The following is a 15,942-nucleotide window of genomic DNA, read 5'->3' on the forward strand; positions in this document are numbered from 1 at the left end:
GGAAAACATTCTAAAAATGGAATTTAGCTAAATTTATGGAGAGATGTAAGAATTATCAACTGATTGCTGGTAAGGAGGAACAATCAAGAATAATTCCAATACCAAATTATTCCATTATGACTGAAATGTGGTGGCACCTTCAGCCAAATACAGAAGTTTTGAGAAGGATGAATTTAATAATGGACGTGCTAGGTGTGAGATACAAATAAGGTCGATAGTTGAAGAGGTTCATCAGGCAGCTGATGTAATTGAACCCATGGGAATACATAAAATCACCAAAAAAGAGAGTGAAAAGAAAGAACTTTCTGAACTGTCAAAGGATTTTTAGGTCCTTGTATTAAAATGGAAGGCTTTTGTTTTTGACTGAAAGGCTATCCTAAAGATTAAGGCAGGAAACTGAAAGAAGAACAGAAGATATTGTGGGACAGAAAGCATCCGAGGTGATAGTGTGTGTTTGTATGTGTGTGTGTGTGTGTGTGTGTGTGTGTGTGTGTGTATGTACTATCTGACTTTCTTTATTTGGGGTATAGGGTAATTATCTTTCTCCCTTTGAGTTTAATAAAATCTATCACCCATATTTAAATAGCAGTTATATACTTCTAGAAGAGTAAAAGTAATTTGAAGGAAGGGTTTTTTTGGAATGTTTTTAATTGTTTTGAGCATAGTAGATTATTAATGTGTTTACTTGAATTGAATTACAATTAAAACAATTAAAAATGTTCCACTTAAACATAATTCCTTTGTGCTTTAGTTATTATTTTTGTCTGTCATGTCTAAAAAAAAAGTCATAACCTGATGGTCATCAGGTAGATGATCTATCACCAAACCTATAACTTTAGTTGGTAAGACCCACAATAGAAATTGTGCACCATTAGTAGATTTGTCAGTCACATTTTGATTGATATGTGATTGGTATTCCTTTCAGTAATACCTATCCAGGACTTCTGATATTGTATTACTTCTGTTCATGTCTTTCTTATACAAATCCTCCTTCTACTTCTCTTGGCTCTGTATGGCTACTAGTGGAACAAGAGATGTGGGCTCACTTAAAAGAGTGGTTTAGTCCTAAATTATCCAGATGATTGCCTTAAATTACCTTTTATCCTTTGAAGTCTGCAAGACCATTGTTTTGAATTATTTTTAATATCCCAGTGCAATCCAACTATTTATTATTCTTTATTTATCCCAGATAAAACTGTTTGCATGTTGACTCCTCAGATTTTAAGTTCCTTGAGGGCAGAGATTCCTTTCTCTCCTTTTATGTATCCAGTTTGTAGAACAGTTGATACTAAATGTTGATTAAGATAAACACACAATCTTTGCTATTGTGCCTCAGGCAATTCTCTAACACTGAGCTATTAATGAATGTGTACTTTGCATTGGTGAACTGGGTTTATAGGCTGTGAATTTCGCATATCAATAAAATTAAGTGGATTGTAATGGTCTAAAACCCAATATTATTTCAAGGTAACTTTTTTTTCCTAAACAATATCTGAGATGGATATGGCCAAATTGATATTGGATTATTTTTATAGATTATTTTGGATATCACACCAATTTTATGTTTAGAGAAATAGGTTATTCATTTAATTGAAAATAGTGAATGAATTTTTGACTATCATATTTCCCCCATGTATAAAATGCAACCATGTATAAGATACACCTTAATTTTGGGGCCTGAAATTTGAAAAAAAAAAGTATCACATAAAGTTATTGAACTTGTTTTATTCATCATAAAATTCATAGAACTCTTCATCACTATCAAAACACCCTTCCATTACCTTGTCCTCATCTGTGTTTGATGATGAAACACTGTCTTAGGAGAGGCTCTGACTCCTATCCTGCCTAAACTCTGGTCTGTACTCCCTGGGCAAGTCTAGTGAATGGACATATGCTTAGTCCACTCCATTTCATGAACCTGAATTGTGTTTCATGAACCAATTGTGGCCTCCTTTGAAATCATTAACTTCTTTTTCAGCAGCAATTCTTCTTGCCTTGTGCTGATACATCTTTATGGCTGAAGGAATTCCAATTACCCTTTGCTCTTCATACCATATCTTCAATTCCCTCTCTAAATCTGGCATTTTGCAGACTTACCTTTCATGGCCTCCTTTTGCCATGGCATTTTTCAGTAGGGTTTATTCTTCCTGTAGCCATTCTCCGATTGTTTTCTCAGTTGGAGGAAAACCAAACTTATATTCAGCAGTACATTTCCATCCACTTTTGAAAATTGGATCACTTTTACTTTGATCAGCACCATATGAAAACCTTTCTGAGACATTTCTGGGAAGAATGTGGCAAAACATAATCTAATATACTGGTAACAAATGCAAAACAATGATTGCAAAGATAAAAATCATGAAAAAAATACAAGCAAGAAAAAACTACAATCACTGTATAAGAAGCTCCTAGGTTTTAGATTCCAAATTTTTCAAAAAAGAGTGCATCATTATACATGAGGAAATGTGGTAATTTCATAAACCACCAGAAGTGAGCTTTGTTTTACTTAGCCCTTTAAAATTATTACTTAGATGATGTTGTTGATGATAGAAAATTTCATATACTGTTTAAAAACATGTATAGATGATATTTTGAATAACTTTGGGAAAATAGTCAATATTATTTCTCTCTTCTGATTCAGATGAGTCAATTAGAAAAGGGAATATCTATTAAGCCTTAAGGGAGAAAAGTTCAATGTGGTATTATGAATTTATTCAAGCATAAAGCAATTGGGAAATGAAAGGTTAATTAATTAAACTCTTTTATATGGTAGTCTAGAGAAATCATTTTAAAGATGAAGGAACAAAAAGAAACATGTAATAAAGATGATAAAAGCTATATTGTCTATAAAAACACATTGAAGTTGAATTTAATTTATACAAAGTTTTTATGTGAAAGAACTAACATTTTATTTTTATGAAATAACAATGACATTTTTATAAACTGGAAAAATTTTTTCTAATACATTTGCCCGTTTTGTGAAAAATGTCACTTGACATTGTTGAGATAGTTGCCTGTAATGAGAATCTGTGTAAAGTAAATGTTTTTTTTCCCCTTGTGAAGTAATTAGATGTAGAGAAAATAGCAGATAATTTTGAATCCAAGAGTCTGGATTTGAACTTAGGTCCTAGAATTTACTTTCTATGGCATCATTTAACCTGCTACTCCAATTATATTAAGTTCCTGTTTTTTGACCTTTTTCAGGATGATAATATTTTTTAAATTGGAGATATAACATAGAGCCTGTCAGAGAATAGCATAAATGAAGGAATGCAACATGATGTCTTTTCACTGAGTGTAGTGTGTGTGAAAAAGAAAAGAAAATAGATTATAGTCATCATTTCCACTTTAGACCTGGCAGAAGCAGTACTAGTAATGGAACAAAGATGTAGGCACCTAGAAGCAGGATGTACAATCATTACATTCATCTGGGTGAGACAGGCAAGGTTTCCATGAACACTGGCTATGTTTCCTGGAATATTGCAGAGTTATTCCTATAGCCTAATTCTAAAAGATATCTGGTCCAACATAAGAGACATCATTGATATTATTAGTAATTGAAATTTCTATGAGCACAAGTATATTCACATTAATGATGTCCTCTAAAGAATTGCATTATATAAAGGTTATATTTTGGAAAATAGGGGTAAGGAGTATGGAGGGCAATTTCAACTTTATTCCTCATTATTTTTCTTTTTTTTCTTCTCTAATTTAATATATTGTTGCTTGTTATAACATTATCATGCAAGGTATACAATAGATAAAGTGTCTGGCCCATTCATAAGGATTGAAAGCTGATCAGCATTAGCTTGAGAAGATTCAACCTGAGCCAAGATGGAAATGCTTAAGAATACCTTTCAGCAATATGGCTGCTAGAAAATAGTTTGCATGTTTGCAGTATGGCATTTATCGATATCTGCTGAATTTGAAGTTGCAAAATAAAAATAAGGATGACTGTTTATGTTGATATTGATATTTTTCATAATTTAAATCACACTGTGAAAATTTGGGAGGATATCAAATGCAGCCTAGGGCACACATGGATGAAGAAAATATAGTTACTGTCTGAGAAAAAGTAGCAAATTCCACCATTCTCAAAGTGATACCTATTTTTTAACTTATGTTTAATTTTTAACCAGCAGAAATCAGCCTTCAATCTGACTGACAGATAGATAGATGTGTGGGTGCATGTGTAGGTGGATGGAGAGAAGGATGGATGGATGGATAGATAGATTGATAGATAGATAGATAGATGATAGATAGATAGATAGGTAGATAGATAGATGCTTCATGCTTTAGATGCTCTAAATCTCTCACCTCTCAATCAGATTAGAAGCTTGTCTCATCATAGTCCTCAGGCTTTTCCATCTCTCTACTCCCCCATCCTATCCCATTTAGATCTTATAACAGACCTTTTCACTTTTCTCAATAATTAATCCTTTTTTTTCAGATCCTCTTCCAGGAACTTGTCTACCAATGTTAGTGTTTAGCACACTGGGAAGTGATTCTGCCCTTTAGGGAAGGAAGAAGATTCCAAAAAAAACTTTCATTGTCCACCTGTTTAAGATTAAAAACAAAGAAATAAATTTTGTCCTAGCATTGTATAAAAGCATAGGAGTGATTATATTCTCCAGGTTCAGAGAGAGTTCATCTTCAATTCAGAGAGCTCCCTCAAGTCTCACATTGCCTCGGGCACTGGTATCTTAGTCCATTTCTATACATGAGAGTATTAAAAAGGAGTGTGTATGTTAGGGATTTCACATTTAAGCAAAATAAACCTATTTCTATGCTACATTAAATTCTTCTGACTTGATCAACTAGTACCTCCCTAAAACTGAAAACTTTGTTTTTGAGTGTTTTATGATGAGGACCAGAATGGGCATTTTTCAAGTTCAGCTTGTTGAATGTATCTATAAGATGCTATAATAGGGGGAAAAAAGGTGTTGCTTTCTAACACAGAGAAAATTTTGAGTAATTGATTTGTATTTCTATCTAGACATACTAAGGTGCATTTTCAGCATAATTTAAGAATGTTTCATTTTGAAATATTTATTGCAAGTCTTAAAGGTAGATTGGTAAAGATCTGTTCTGTTCTCTGTGTAACTTATATAATGCCCAGACTTTAATTGAGTTTATCCATCATTGTCACAATTCCTTTAGAGAATGGTTATAAGGATTCTGCAGTTAGCAGTGACAAAGGACAGGCCTTTGATTTAATTAACAATAGTAACTTAGGGCAGAAATTAAAAAAAGGCTATATTCATTTTCTTTAAAAAATTGATTTTTTTAAATTTTAGGAAGAAGCACACCATGAATTTCAAATTTAATCTTACAAAATAGAGAAGGTCTAAAGGAATCATATAATATAGGTGTTAGTTCATGGTTTTAGGCAATACATATTTTCCGGAGAGTGAGCCCATCTTGGGTCAGAAAGATCTGATTTAAATCTCTCTCCTCCTCTACTCTCCCCTCCACCCTCCCTTATCCTCTCTCTGACTCACTCTGTCTCTAATTCTTTTTCTCTCTCCCTTTCTCTTTCTCTCTCTCTGTCACTGTCTCTTTCCCTCCTTCCCCTAACTAATAAATTAGAAAAACAAAAAATGCTTATATATATATGTATATATATATATATATTTACTGACAATATGGACATGATATGTTGGTATGATTTAACAAACTACTGTGATGTATAATCATGACATATGTGCATATATCTATATGTGTGTTTCTGCAGGTGACAGGAACATACAGGTACACATACATGTATGTACAATCAATAATCTAACTCATGAAGTGCAATTTATGTCCTGGAAATGCAATAGCTTATTAATATATTGCACAATGTATGCATAAATTTGTATATGAATACAAACAATATTAATATTTTATAAATATGCATATATGTTTTGATAATGAATCATACTAGTCAACTAAATCATTTCAACATTCATATTGTCAGTATATATTTGAGAATTTTTGTTTTTTTCTTATTATTATATGTTTGGTCTGACCTGTGATTCAATTGGTGTAGAGTTCTCAGGTGAAAACTCCCTTCACCAATGAATATCAGCCACTCTTCAATAAGTTAGTCTTAGAGACTTGCCCTATATACTGAGATGTTGCTAAGAAGGAAGTTGTAGAAAGAAGTGTTATAGTAACTAGAAGACTAAGGAAAAACTTTATAGCTTAGTGAATATAGAACTGAGTTTTGAAAGAAAGCAAGATTTATAGAAGCAGAGCCAAAAGAAAAAAAAAAGCATTACAGGGTTGGTTATATCAAGTGCGCCAGTGTAGCTGAATGGTAGAATTTATAGTGAATGAGGTAAAGAAAGACAGGAAAGATTAAATGTATAAAGATTTAAATGTCAAATATAAATGTTTACATGTAATCTCATATACATTAGGGAGCCACTGGAGCTTATCAAGTGTATAGATAGATATAGAGATAGAGATAGAGATAGAGAGATAGAGATATAGATAGAAACAGATATCGATATGGATATAGATATAGATATAGATATAGATTTTATCAAGTATATATACATATATATATATATATATATATATATATATTTAACCTACTTGACTTTGAGAAGGAAGTGACATGATTAGATTTTGGAAAAATTACCTGTGAGGCTATGAGGCTATTTGGAACATGGATGTAAGTGGGGAGAGGTTTGAGATGAGCGAACAAATAGGATGCTGTTGTAATAGTCAAGAGAAGAGATGATGAGGAAACTGAAATAGGTTGAAGGTTAGATGAGAGAAGAGGAAGGGAAAGGCAAGAGAGAAAACATGCAGATGGAAGTAATATGCAAGTGAATGGCTATGTGTAGTAAATGAAAGTGAGGAACTGAGGAAATGTTTCAGACCTTTGCATTTAGAAAGATTGGTGAAAGTCATAGGGAAATTTGGAAAATAATAGGTTATAAATGACTTTTCCTTCTTACAGAGAGATTGTTTCAGAGGTAGAACTTGAGTTCACATCTTGGTGTATCCAACACCAACCTTCTCTCCAGGAAGTCACATCACATCTTTTAGAGGGACCTTTTATAAAACAAAACATACATAGGACAAGCTTGTACAGAATAAGTAAAACCAAAGATAATTCATTTTTATTTATAACTTGGGTTGTTGAATATATTTTCCTTAATTATTCACATAATTCAAACAAAATTAAATTTGAGAATAAAAGGAAAGAGATTGTAGAAATGTTGTGGGTAATTAGAGTGAATCATTCATAATCTCTGATGTCCATTTAATATAGCCTGTGGAAGTAAGACTATTCTAAGATACATTGTTTTTACTTTAAAAGATTTAGAAGTGAGGCTTGACTTGGGACCTGTTGTTTACCAATTGATGAGAGCCAGAATGATTTTAGGCCTCTAAACCCCAAAATATCTTTCCAGGTTTTAAAGATCAAAATTTACATTCCTTTGGACAGCTGCTCACAGGTAAGAATGTGATACCCTATGTGTTCTTACAGCTTCAGAGGAGAGGAGGGAAGCTTTGTTGTCTAACTGGCCTGCATTGGCGAAGCTTCTGCTACTCACATTCCAGTATTCCTTGTTTATCCTTTGTTCTCAAAGAAGACCATGACATTAGGGAAGTGATACCATGTCATACAAATGAACTGGATTTTTAAGTGAGCTGTACAAAGTCACTATCCCTGCTGGTATGGCCTTCATGATTGAGAGTCAAGAATTCCACACCACAGTAAGGCATCAGAATAGGATATTATTGAATGATCTAGTTGACATTTTTTCATAAGAAAATATTTTCCCATTCATTTAATTAATAGTCTTCATCTAGTGAAAAGATTATGAATAATTTTATCTGTTCTGCTAGAATTGACAAATGCATATGTATTTCTGTGTATGTGTGTTCCCTAGTGAAGTTTGCCAACAAAACAAATCTTTTTCAAACTCTGTTTATCTGAATAATATTATTTAATTTTGTCTTTGAATTATCTGGTAAATTCTTCCAAAATATTAATTACTAAAAATTTATTCAACATCACAATATTGATTGAATGTTTCATATGAAAGGCATTGTCACTAAGAATCTCAGAACAAAAATCTAAAAGCAAAAAAAGGACATGGACAAAAATGTTACTTTACAGACTAGTTTGTAAAGTGTATCATGTGACTGGATTAAAATGTTATAGGACTGTTGGAGTGGGAATTTAGATGTTTAAGAAAGCTGCCTCTCAACTAAATATATTGGGAGAACCTATTTGAAAATAGTTTGAATGGATTAGTAATTTCTGAGGATGGAGATGACCACAGTGTTATGATGCATCAATTTATTTATATAAGGTTGTTTTGAAGCCAGAGTAAGAAATTATAAATCATAGAATTGCTTGGGGATGGGCAAAAATTGTATATCATTTGTTTTATATTGGATATCCCCACCCCTTGAATTAGATGGGTCACTTACTAATGAGATCAAGATTTAAGGCATTAGATGGAAAGAGGAGAAAATAGGAGGAAACACAAGAACTACCTGAAGAGAGAAGCTGATGATGGAGATTGACTTCTAATGTTTGAAAGGAGCAAAGCAAGAGACTCAATAGATAAAATCAATCGATTCATATGGTGTTATCTAAGAGCTTAAAAGAAGCAAACGTCCACAGCTGTTGGAAACTGCCTGCAATAAAGCAGACCATACTTCAATGGGAAGGAAAATCTGGTTGATTTATTAACTTCACCAAATAGTCTAAAAGAGGCAAATATTTCAGGTCTCACCTGTACTTTCTTTTACCCTTAGGATTTAAGAAGGAGAAATTCAAGAGAGGGGAGCAACAAGTTTTGTGATGATTATACTTTCAACAAAAAGTGATGTTTTCTTGAGAGCTGATTGAAGAAAACATTTTTAGAATGTGGTTGGAAGATGAGTCTGGACAAACAGAAGAAAAATCGAGGGAGAATTGACTATATATATATATATATATATATTATATACATAAAATAAATATGTATCTTTCTATTTATCTAAATACATATTTTATTATTTGTAATGTATTTAAACTCAAAGATCAACAACCTTCAAAACTAAAAGGTATGCTTACTGGGTCCAGTCTTGGCTAGGGTAGGGAAGTTAATCCAAGTCAAGCAAAGTTAACAAGCATTTATTAAATTCTTACTATAAGCAAAGGATGATGTTAAGTTATGGGTACACAAATACAAGAAGACGAAAAAAGTCTTTGTCCCATTATATTCTAATAGGGTAAGATAAAATATAAAGGGGATGTAAAAAGCTATTGGGAAAGAAAATACCCATGTAAAATATGCAAAAGTTATCCATGATTGAGAAGTTCAGAAAAGTATAGAGTCTTGAAAAGAATGAAGAAGTAAACAGCATGGGTACTTCCTCAAAACAGAAGTGCTGTAAGGTTCTCACTAATTGGAGGATGGGGATTCTGGGGTAGAGAGATTTTCCAAGGTAATAAGACTGTTGGAAAGTAGAGAATTCTGGGGAGTCAGGAATGTATCCGGGAGAGAAGATTTTTTAAAAAGCTCTTTTAGTTCATTGCCCAAGCCTGTAATTTTTTCAGAGAAAAAAAATACATATAGCTTAGGTATAATTTTTGATTGCATTTATCAAAATACAGGAAAGCATATATATATATATATACATATATATATATATATATATATATATACACACATATATCTGGCATACAAACATATATATTAGTTTCAGAGAGATTTATTTATTTCATTCCACAGAAAATGCATGACAGTACCCAAAGAAATATAGAAAACACTCAAACAGCCCCCACCCCCCAATTTCTCTCATAAGGCACAAGAATTTGTAGGTGATATTGGAATCATGGTTTAATATTCTAATGAGTCACTTTATGATAGTCCTAAACAAATCCCCTAAGAATCATGATGCCATCCTCTGGTTAGACACTGCTTATTCTTTGGGATATTCTTAATCAGCTAGCCTCTTCTCATAAAACTTACTCTGTCTAAATAATTTACTGTAATAGTGAAGGATGATAAGGCCTTGATCTTTTCTTTTCCCCTCCTCAGAGTTGTGACTTTGCTATTTAAGAAATTGTAGGGGCAGCTAGGTGGCACAGTGGATAGAGCACCAGCCCTGGAGTCAGGAGTACCCGGGTTCAAATCGGCTCTCAGACACTCAATCATTACCTAGCTGTGTGGCCTTGGGCAAGCCACTTAACCCCATTTGCCTTGCAAAACAAAAAAAAAGTGCATTGTTCAGTAACTATACTGAGATCTTACTAGAAGGAGCAATGTTGTACAGAAAATTTCATTTTCCTTCCAGAAGACCTTACCATAGAAACTTGGTAGTATCAAACTTAGGTATCATTCACAAAGCAACTCTTGATATGGACATCACCCAGAAGGAAATCTCCTTTCTATAAATGGAATGCTAGACTCTATGATCACATAGGTGATGGAGTTGAACTCCCCACTCTCTTACATGACAGTTTTAAATTCATGTATATTGTCCATGAAATAACTTCTTAGACTTTGAAGGGCAAATATATTGCTAATTTTAACATGTATTTCTGTAGAATCATGTCTATCATCTCTTGACTGGGAAAGTGAATTTCAGGAATGCTCATTTCTGATTTCTTCTTAGAAATCAGTGAATGACCACATATAACTCTCATGTAACTCTCTCTAAGGCAGCTTTTACTAGTTTTTGGGAAAAAAGACTGATTTTAAACATAGACATCAGTCCCATTTTTTCTAGTCTGATTCTGTATGCTGGGCAGAGAGAAAGCAAAGAAACATGTTTATCAACAAGTTCACTTTTATAGACAACAGACAGGAGTGACTCCTCAAATAAGAGTAATGTGTCTGCTGGAAACAAATCATTATCTTTCTATTTTCTCTAAATAAAACACCAATGCACATGCCGCTCATCAAATTTCAGTGATTCATTTAATTATTTCCCCTTATACATTCCATATAGCATGTTTCTCTATTATACAGGTAACATGATTATTATATTAAATATTTGTTTTTAGATGAAAAGACTAATGTGAAAATAAATCACTTGGCTAGTTTGAAGACAAACATTTGTCCCAAAACATCAGAATCAGGTTTTTAACATAATTCTTCCTACTCCAAATTAATTTTCTTTTTCACAATAACACACTGTTTCACCGTGATTTTGTATGAGCTTGATATGTGGAATCAAGTGAGGGGAAAAATTTTCCATAGTTGAGAAATGGGTTTATAAGAGCTTAAAATAGTGGGGTAGCAGTGGGACTGGAATTACAATAATAGGTGTGTGTGAGAGAAAAAATAAAAGAAGAATCAAGATGGTGTGGTGCCTACCTGAATAGGGATGGTTGGGGAATTCAGAGGAAAGGAAGAAAGGAAGCAAAAATGGTAAAATAGAACCACATATGTTTATGCATAGGAAGCAGAAGAATGGAGAGGCCATACAATATAAATAGGAAAATAGGAAAATCGTTAGGGGTTAGATATTATTTTGTGATAGGTTTCTAGGAATCATGGAAAACTTCAAAAATGAATCTTTGCATGATTTCTTCATCTAAAGAAATTATGCAAGGCACTATACCACTCTCTTGACACTGGGTTACAAGGTCAAAAATGAAACTGGCCTCAAGTTCCTTACCTGGAGAAGTTTATCCTTCATTGTTAAGTCTTTGAAGTTTCAATGTTCTCCTTAGGGAATAATAATTAGTAATAATAAGAATGATCACATTGATATAGTCCCATTTTCTGCAAAGCATTGAAGATATAAAATATCATTTGATTCTGAGATACCTCTCTAGTGGTCTGAAAGAAATATTACACTTCTTTGAGTAAGCATTTAGCTTCCCACCAATGAGTGAGGCAGATAGTTAACTACACAAAATTAAATAAAGTAGGAAAAATAAATTCTGCTTCATACACATTCAGTAGTCATACAGCTTCATTGCTTTCATAGCATTATTTTCATTTTCCCAAAATAAAGTGATTAAATAATAAAGTCCACATTTTTTCCATGTTACCCACAGAACTACTTTATTTAACTATAAAAGTTGAATTCATGTGAATATATTGAGCTAGAACGGGCAAATAAATCACCTGGGCACTTTAAATCCTGATCAAAATTTACAGATTACACCTGTAATTTTATTGCCAAGGTTTTCTTTGGGCCAGTGTTATCACTGATTGAGCTATGAAACAAATTATCCAAGGAAAAAAAGTTGGAGAGATGTGATTCTAGGATATTCTTTTGAAATTCAGATGTGAAATTACACATTTCAAAACTGGAAGTTAAAATATATCCATATACAAAAGTAGAGCATGTTGAAACTATTGAGATGAATCAGAAAATGTGCATATGTTAATGTCAAACAATGTTAGAATAGTCACTTTAAAGAATTCAGTAGAAAATAAAATAGTGAAATATGCTCAAGTCACATCAAAATAACAAGTATAAGACAGGGTCACAGAAGCTAAATAAGTGATACAAATGAAAAGACTAAGAAAGACTCAGGCTAATAAATGCCATGATTCTTTTTCAAGCTTTGATAAAAGATCATGAGTTATAGATTATATCCCGTGTGCAGTAGTTATATGTGAAGCATGCAAATGAGAACTAGTATCATGCTTTCAAAGGGGTAATAGTAACCTAAATTACCTAGGAAGGTTATAATTGATGAAACAACTTTTAAAAGGATTTTTATAGGTTTTTCAATGGTCTTTGTTGTTATTATTTGTGAAGAATCTGATGCATTATTATATGAGCAGATAATTTTTTGTATTATATTGCATAACTTCTGTGATATTTGAATGAAATTGCATAGTACAATGAATAGAAAATCTTTTTAATTTTTAATTTATTTATTTTTGAATTTTACAGTTTTTTCCTCTAATCTTGCTTCCCTCCCCCCACCCCCACAGAAGGCAGGCAGTTAGTCTATACATTGTTTATTTGAAATACATTGATCTAAGTTGAATGTGTTGAGAGACAAATGATATCCTTAAGGAAAAAAAATATGAGATAGCAAAATTATATAATAAGATTACTTTTTTAAAAATTAAAGATAATACTCTTTGTTCTTTGTTCAAACTCCACAATTCTTTCTCTGGATACTGATGGTATTCTCCATCATACCCCCAAATTGTCCCTGATTGTTGCACTGATGGAATGAGCAAGTGCATCAAGGTTGACAATCACCCCCATGTTGCTGTTATGATGTACAATGTTATTCTGGTTCTGTTTATCTTGTTCAACACCCATTCATTCAAATCCCTCTGGACTTCCCTGAATTCCCATCCCTCCTGGTTTCTAATAGAACAATAGTATTCCATAATGTACATATAACACAATTTGTTCAACCTTTCCCCAATTGATGTGCATTCACTCAATTTTCAATGCTTTGCTACCCTAAACAGAGCTGCTATGAATATTTTTGTATAAGTAATGCTTTTAGATTTTTCATGATATCTTCAGGGTATAGACCCAGTAGTGGTATTGCTGGAACAAAGGGTATGCACATTTTTATTGCCCTTTGGGCATAATTACAAATTGCTCTACAAAAAGGTTGGATGAGTTCACAGCTCCACTAACAATGTATTAGTGTCCCAAATTTCCCACATCCCTTTTAACATTGAACATTGACATTTCTGGTTATATTGGCCAGTCTGAGAAGTGTGAGGTAGTACCTCAGAGATGTTTTAATTTGCATTTCTCCAATAAGTAATGATTTAGAGCAATTTTTCATATGACTATGGTTTGCTTTGATTTCTTCATGTGTAAATTGCCTCCCCCATATCTTTTGAGCATTTGTCAATTGTGGAATGGCTTGTATTTTTATAAATTTGACTCAGTTCTCTAGTTTAGAAATGAGTCCTTTGTCAGAAATCCTAGTTATAAAAATTGTTTCCCAATTTACTACTTTTCTTTTGATCTTGGTTACACTGGTTTGCTCTGTGCAAAAGCTTTCTTAACTTAATGTAATCAAAATTCTCTAGTTTGTTTTCAATGATGCTCTCCATCTCTTCCTTTGTCACAGACTGCTTCCCCTTCCATAGATCTGGAAGGTAAATTATTCCTTGATCTCCTAGCTTGCTTATAATATTGTCTTTTATGTCAAATTCTGTATCCATTTTGATCTTATCTTGGTAGAGGGTGTGAGGTATCAGTCTAATGCAAGTTTCTGCCATACTAAGTTCCAGTTTTCCCAACAGTTTTTATCAAGGAGAGAATTTATATGTCAAAAGCTGAACTCTTTAGGTTTTATCAAACAACAGATTACTACAATAATTTGCTGCTATTGCACCTAGTCTATTCCACTGATCCACCACTCTATTTCTTTCTTTTTTTTTTTAAGTTTTTGCAAAGCAAATGGGGTTAAGTGGCTTGCCCAAGGCCACACAGCTAGGTAATTATTAAGTGTCTGAGACCGATTTGAACCCAGGTACTCCTGACTCCAGGGCTGGTGCTTCATTCACTGCGCCACCTAGCCGCCCCCACCACTCTATTTCTTAGCCAGTACCAGACAGCTTTGATAACTGATGCTTTATAATATAATTTTAGGTCTGGTAGGGATAAGCCACCTTCTTCTGTACTTTTTTTCATTAAATCCCTGGAAATTATTGAATTTTTATTTCTCCATATGAATTTATTTAGCATTTTTCCCAATTCATTAGAGTAATGTTTTGGAATCTTGATTAGTAGGACACTAAATAAGTAGTTTAATTTAGGTAGAATTGACATTTTTATTATATTAGTTCAGCCTATCCATGAGCAGTTGACATTTGCCCAGTTACTTCAACCTGATTGTATTTGTATGAGAAGTGTTTTTTAATTGTTTTCAAAAAGCTTCTGAGTCTGCCTTGCAGACTCCCAGGTATTTTATATTGTCTGAAGTTACTTTAAGTGGCATTGCTCATTCTAGATCTTTCTGCTGTGTCTTGCTAATTATATATAGATAGGTTGATTTATGAGGGTTAATTTTGTATCCTACCACTTTGCTAAAGTTGCTAATTGTTTCCAGTAGTTTTTTAGATGATTTTTTTGGATTCTCTGAGTTTTGTCTCTTCCTTCCCAATTCTAATTCCTTCGATTTCTTTTTCTTCTCTTATTGTTGAAGGTACAAGCTTAAATACTAGTGGTGATAATGGACATCCTTGTTTCATCCCTGATTTTATTGAGAATGCCTCAAGCCTATCCCCATTGCATATAATGCTTGTTGATGATTTCAGATAGATACTGCTTATTATTCTAAGGAACAATCCATTTATTCCTATGCTATCTAAAAATTTTAGTAGGAATGGATGCTGTATTTAATCAAAGACTTTTTCAGCATCTTTTTATATAATCATATAATTTATGATACATTTGTTGTTGATATAATTAATTATATTAACAGTTTTCCTAATATTGAAACAACCCTGCATTCCTGGGAGTTCAATAATGACTTTTTTGGATTTCTTTTTCTGAGATAGGGTTATTTAGATGTTTAATTTCCTCTTCATTTAACCTGGGTAACTTATATTTTTATAAATATTCATCCATTTCACTTAGATTGTCAAATGTATTGGCATACAGTTGGGCAAAATATTTGTGAATTATTACTTTAATTTCCTACTCATTGGTGGTGAGTTCACCTTTTTCATTTATGATACTAGCAATTTGATTTTCTTCTTTCTTTCACATTTTAATCAAATTAAACAGAGATTTATCTGTTTTATTTATTTTTCATAAAAGCTAACTTTTGAATTTATTCATTAGTTTAATAATTTTCTTGCTTTTGATTTTATTAATTTCTCCCTTAATTTTTAGTCTTTCTAATTTAATATTTAATGGAGGAGTAATTTGTTCTTCCTCTAATTTTTTTAGTTACATGTTTAGTTCATTGACTTCCTCTTTCCATAATTTATTAATGTAAGCATTTAAAGATACAATATATCCCCTGACAACTGCTTTGGCTATATC

Source organism: Macrotis lagotis, chromosome 3 (assembly GCF_037893015.1).
Source record: "Macrotis lagotis isolate mMagLag1 chromosome 3, bilby.v1.9.chrom.fasta, whole genome shotgun sequence".
Taxonomy (NCBI): Eukaryota; Metazoa; Chordata; class Mammalia; order Peramelemorphia; family Peramelidae; genus Macrotis; species Macrotis lagotis.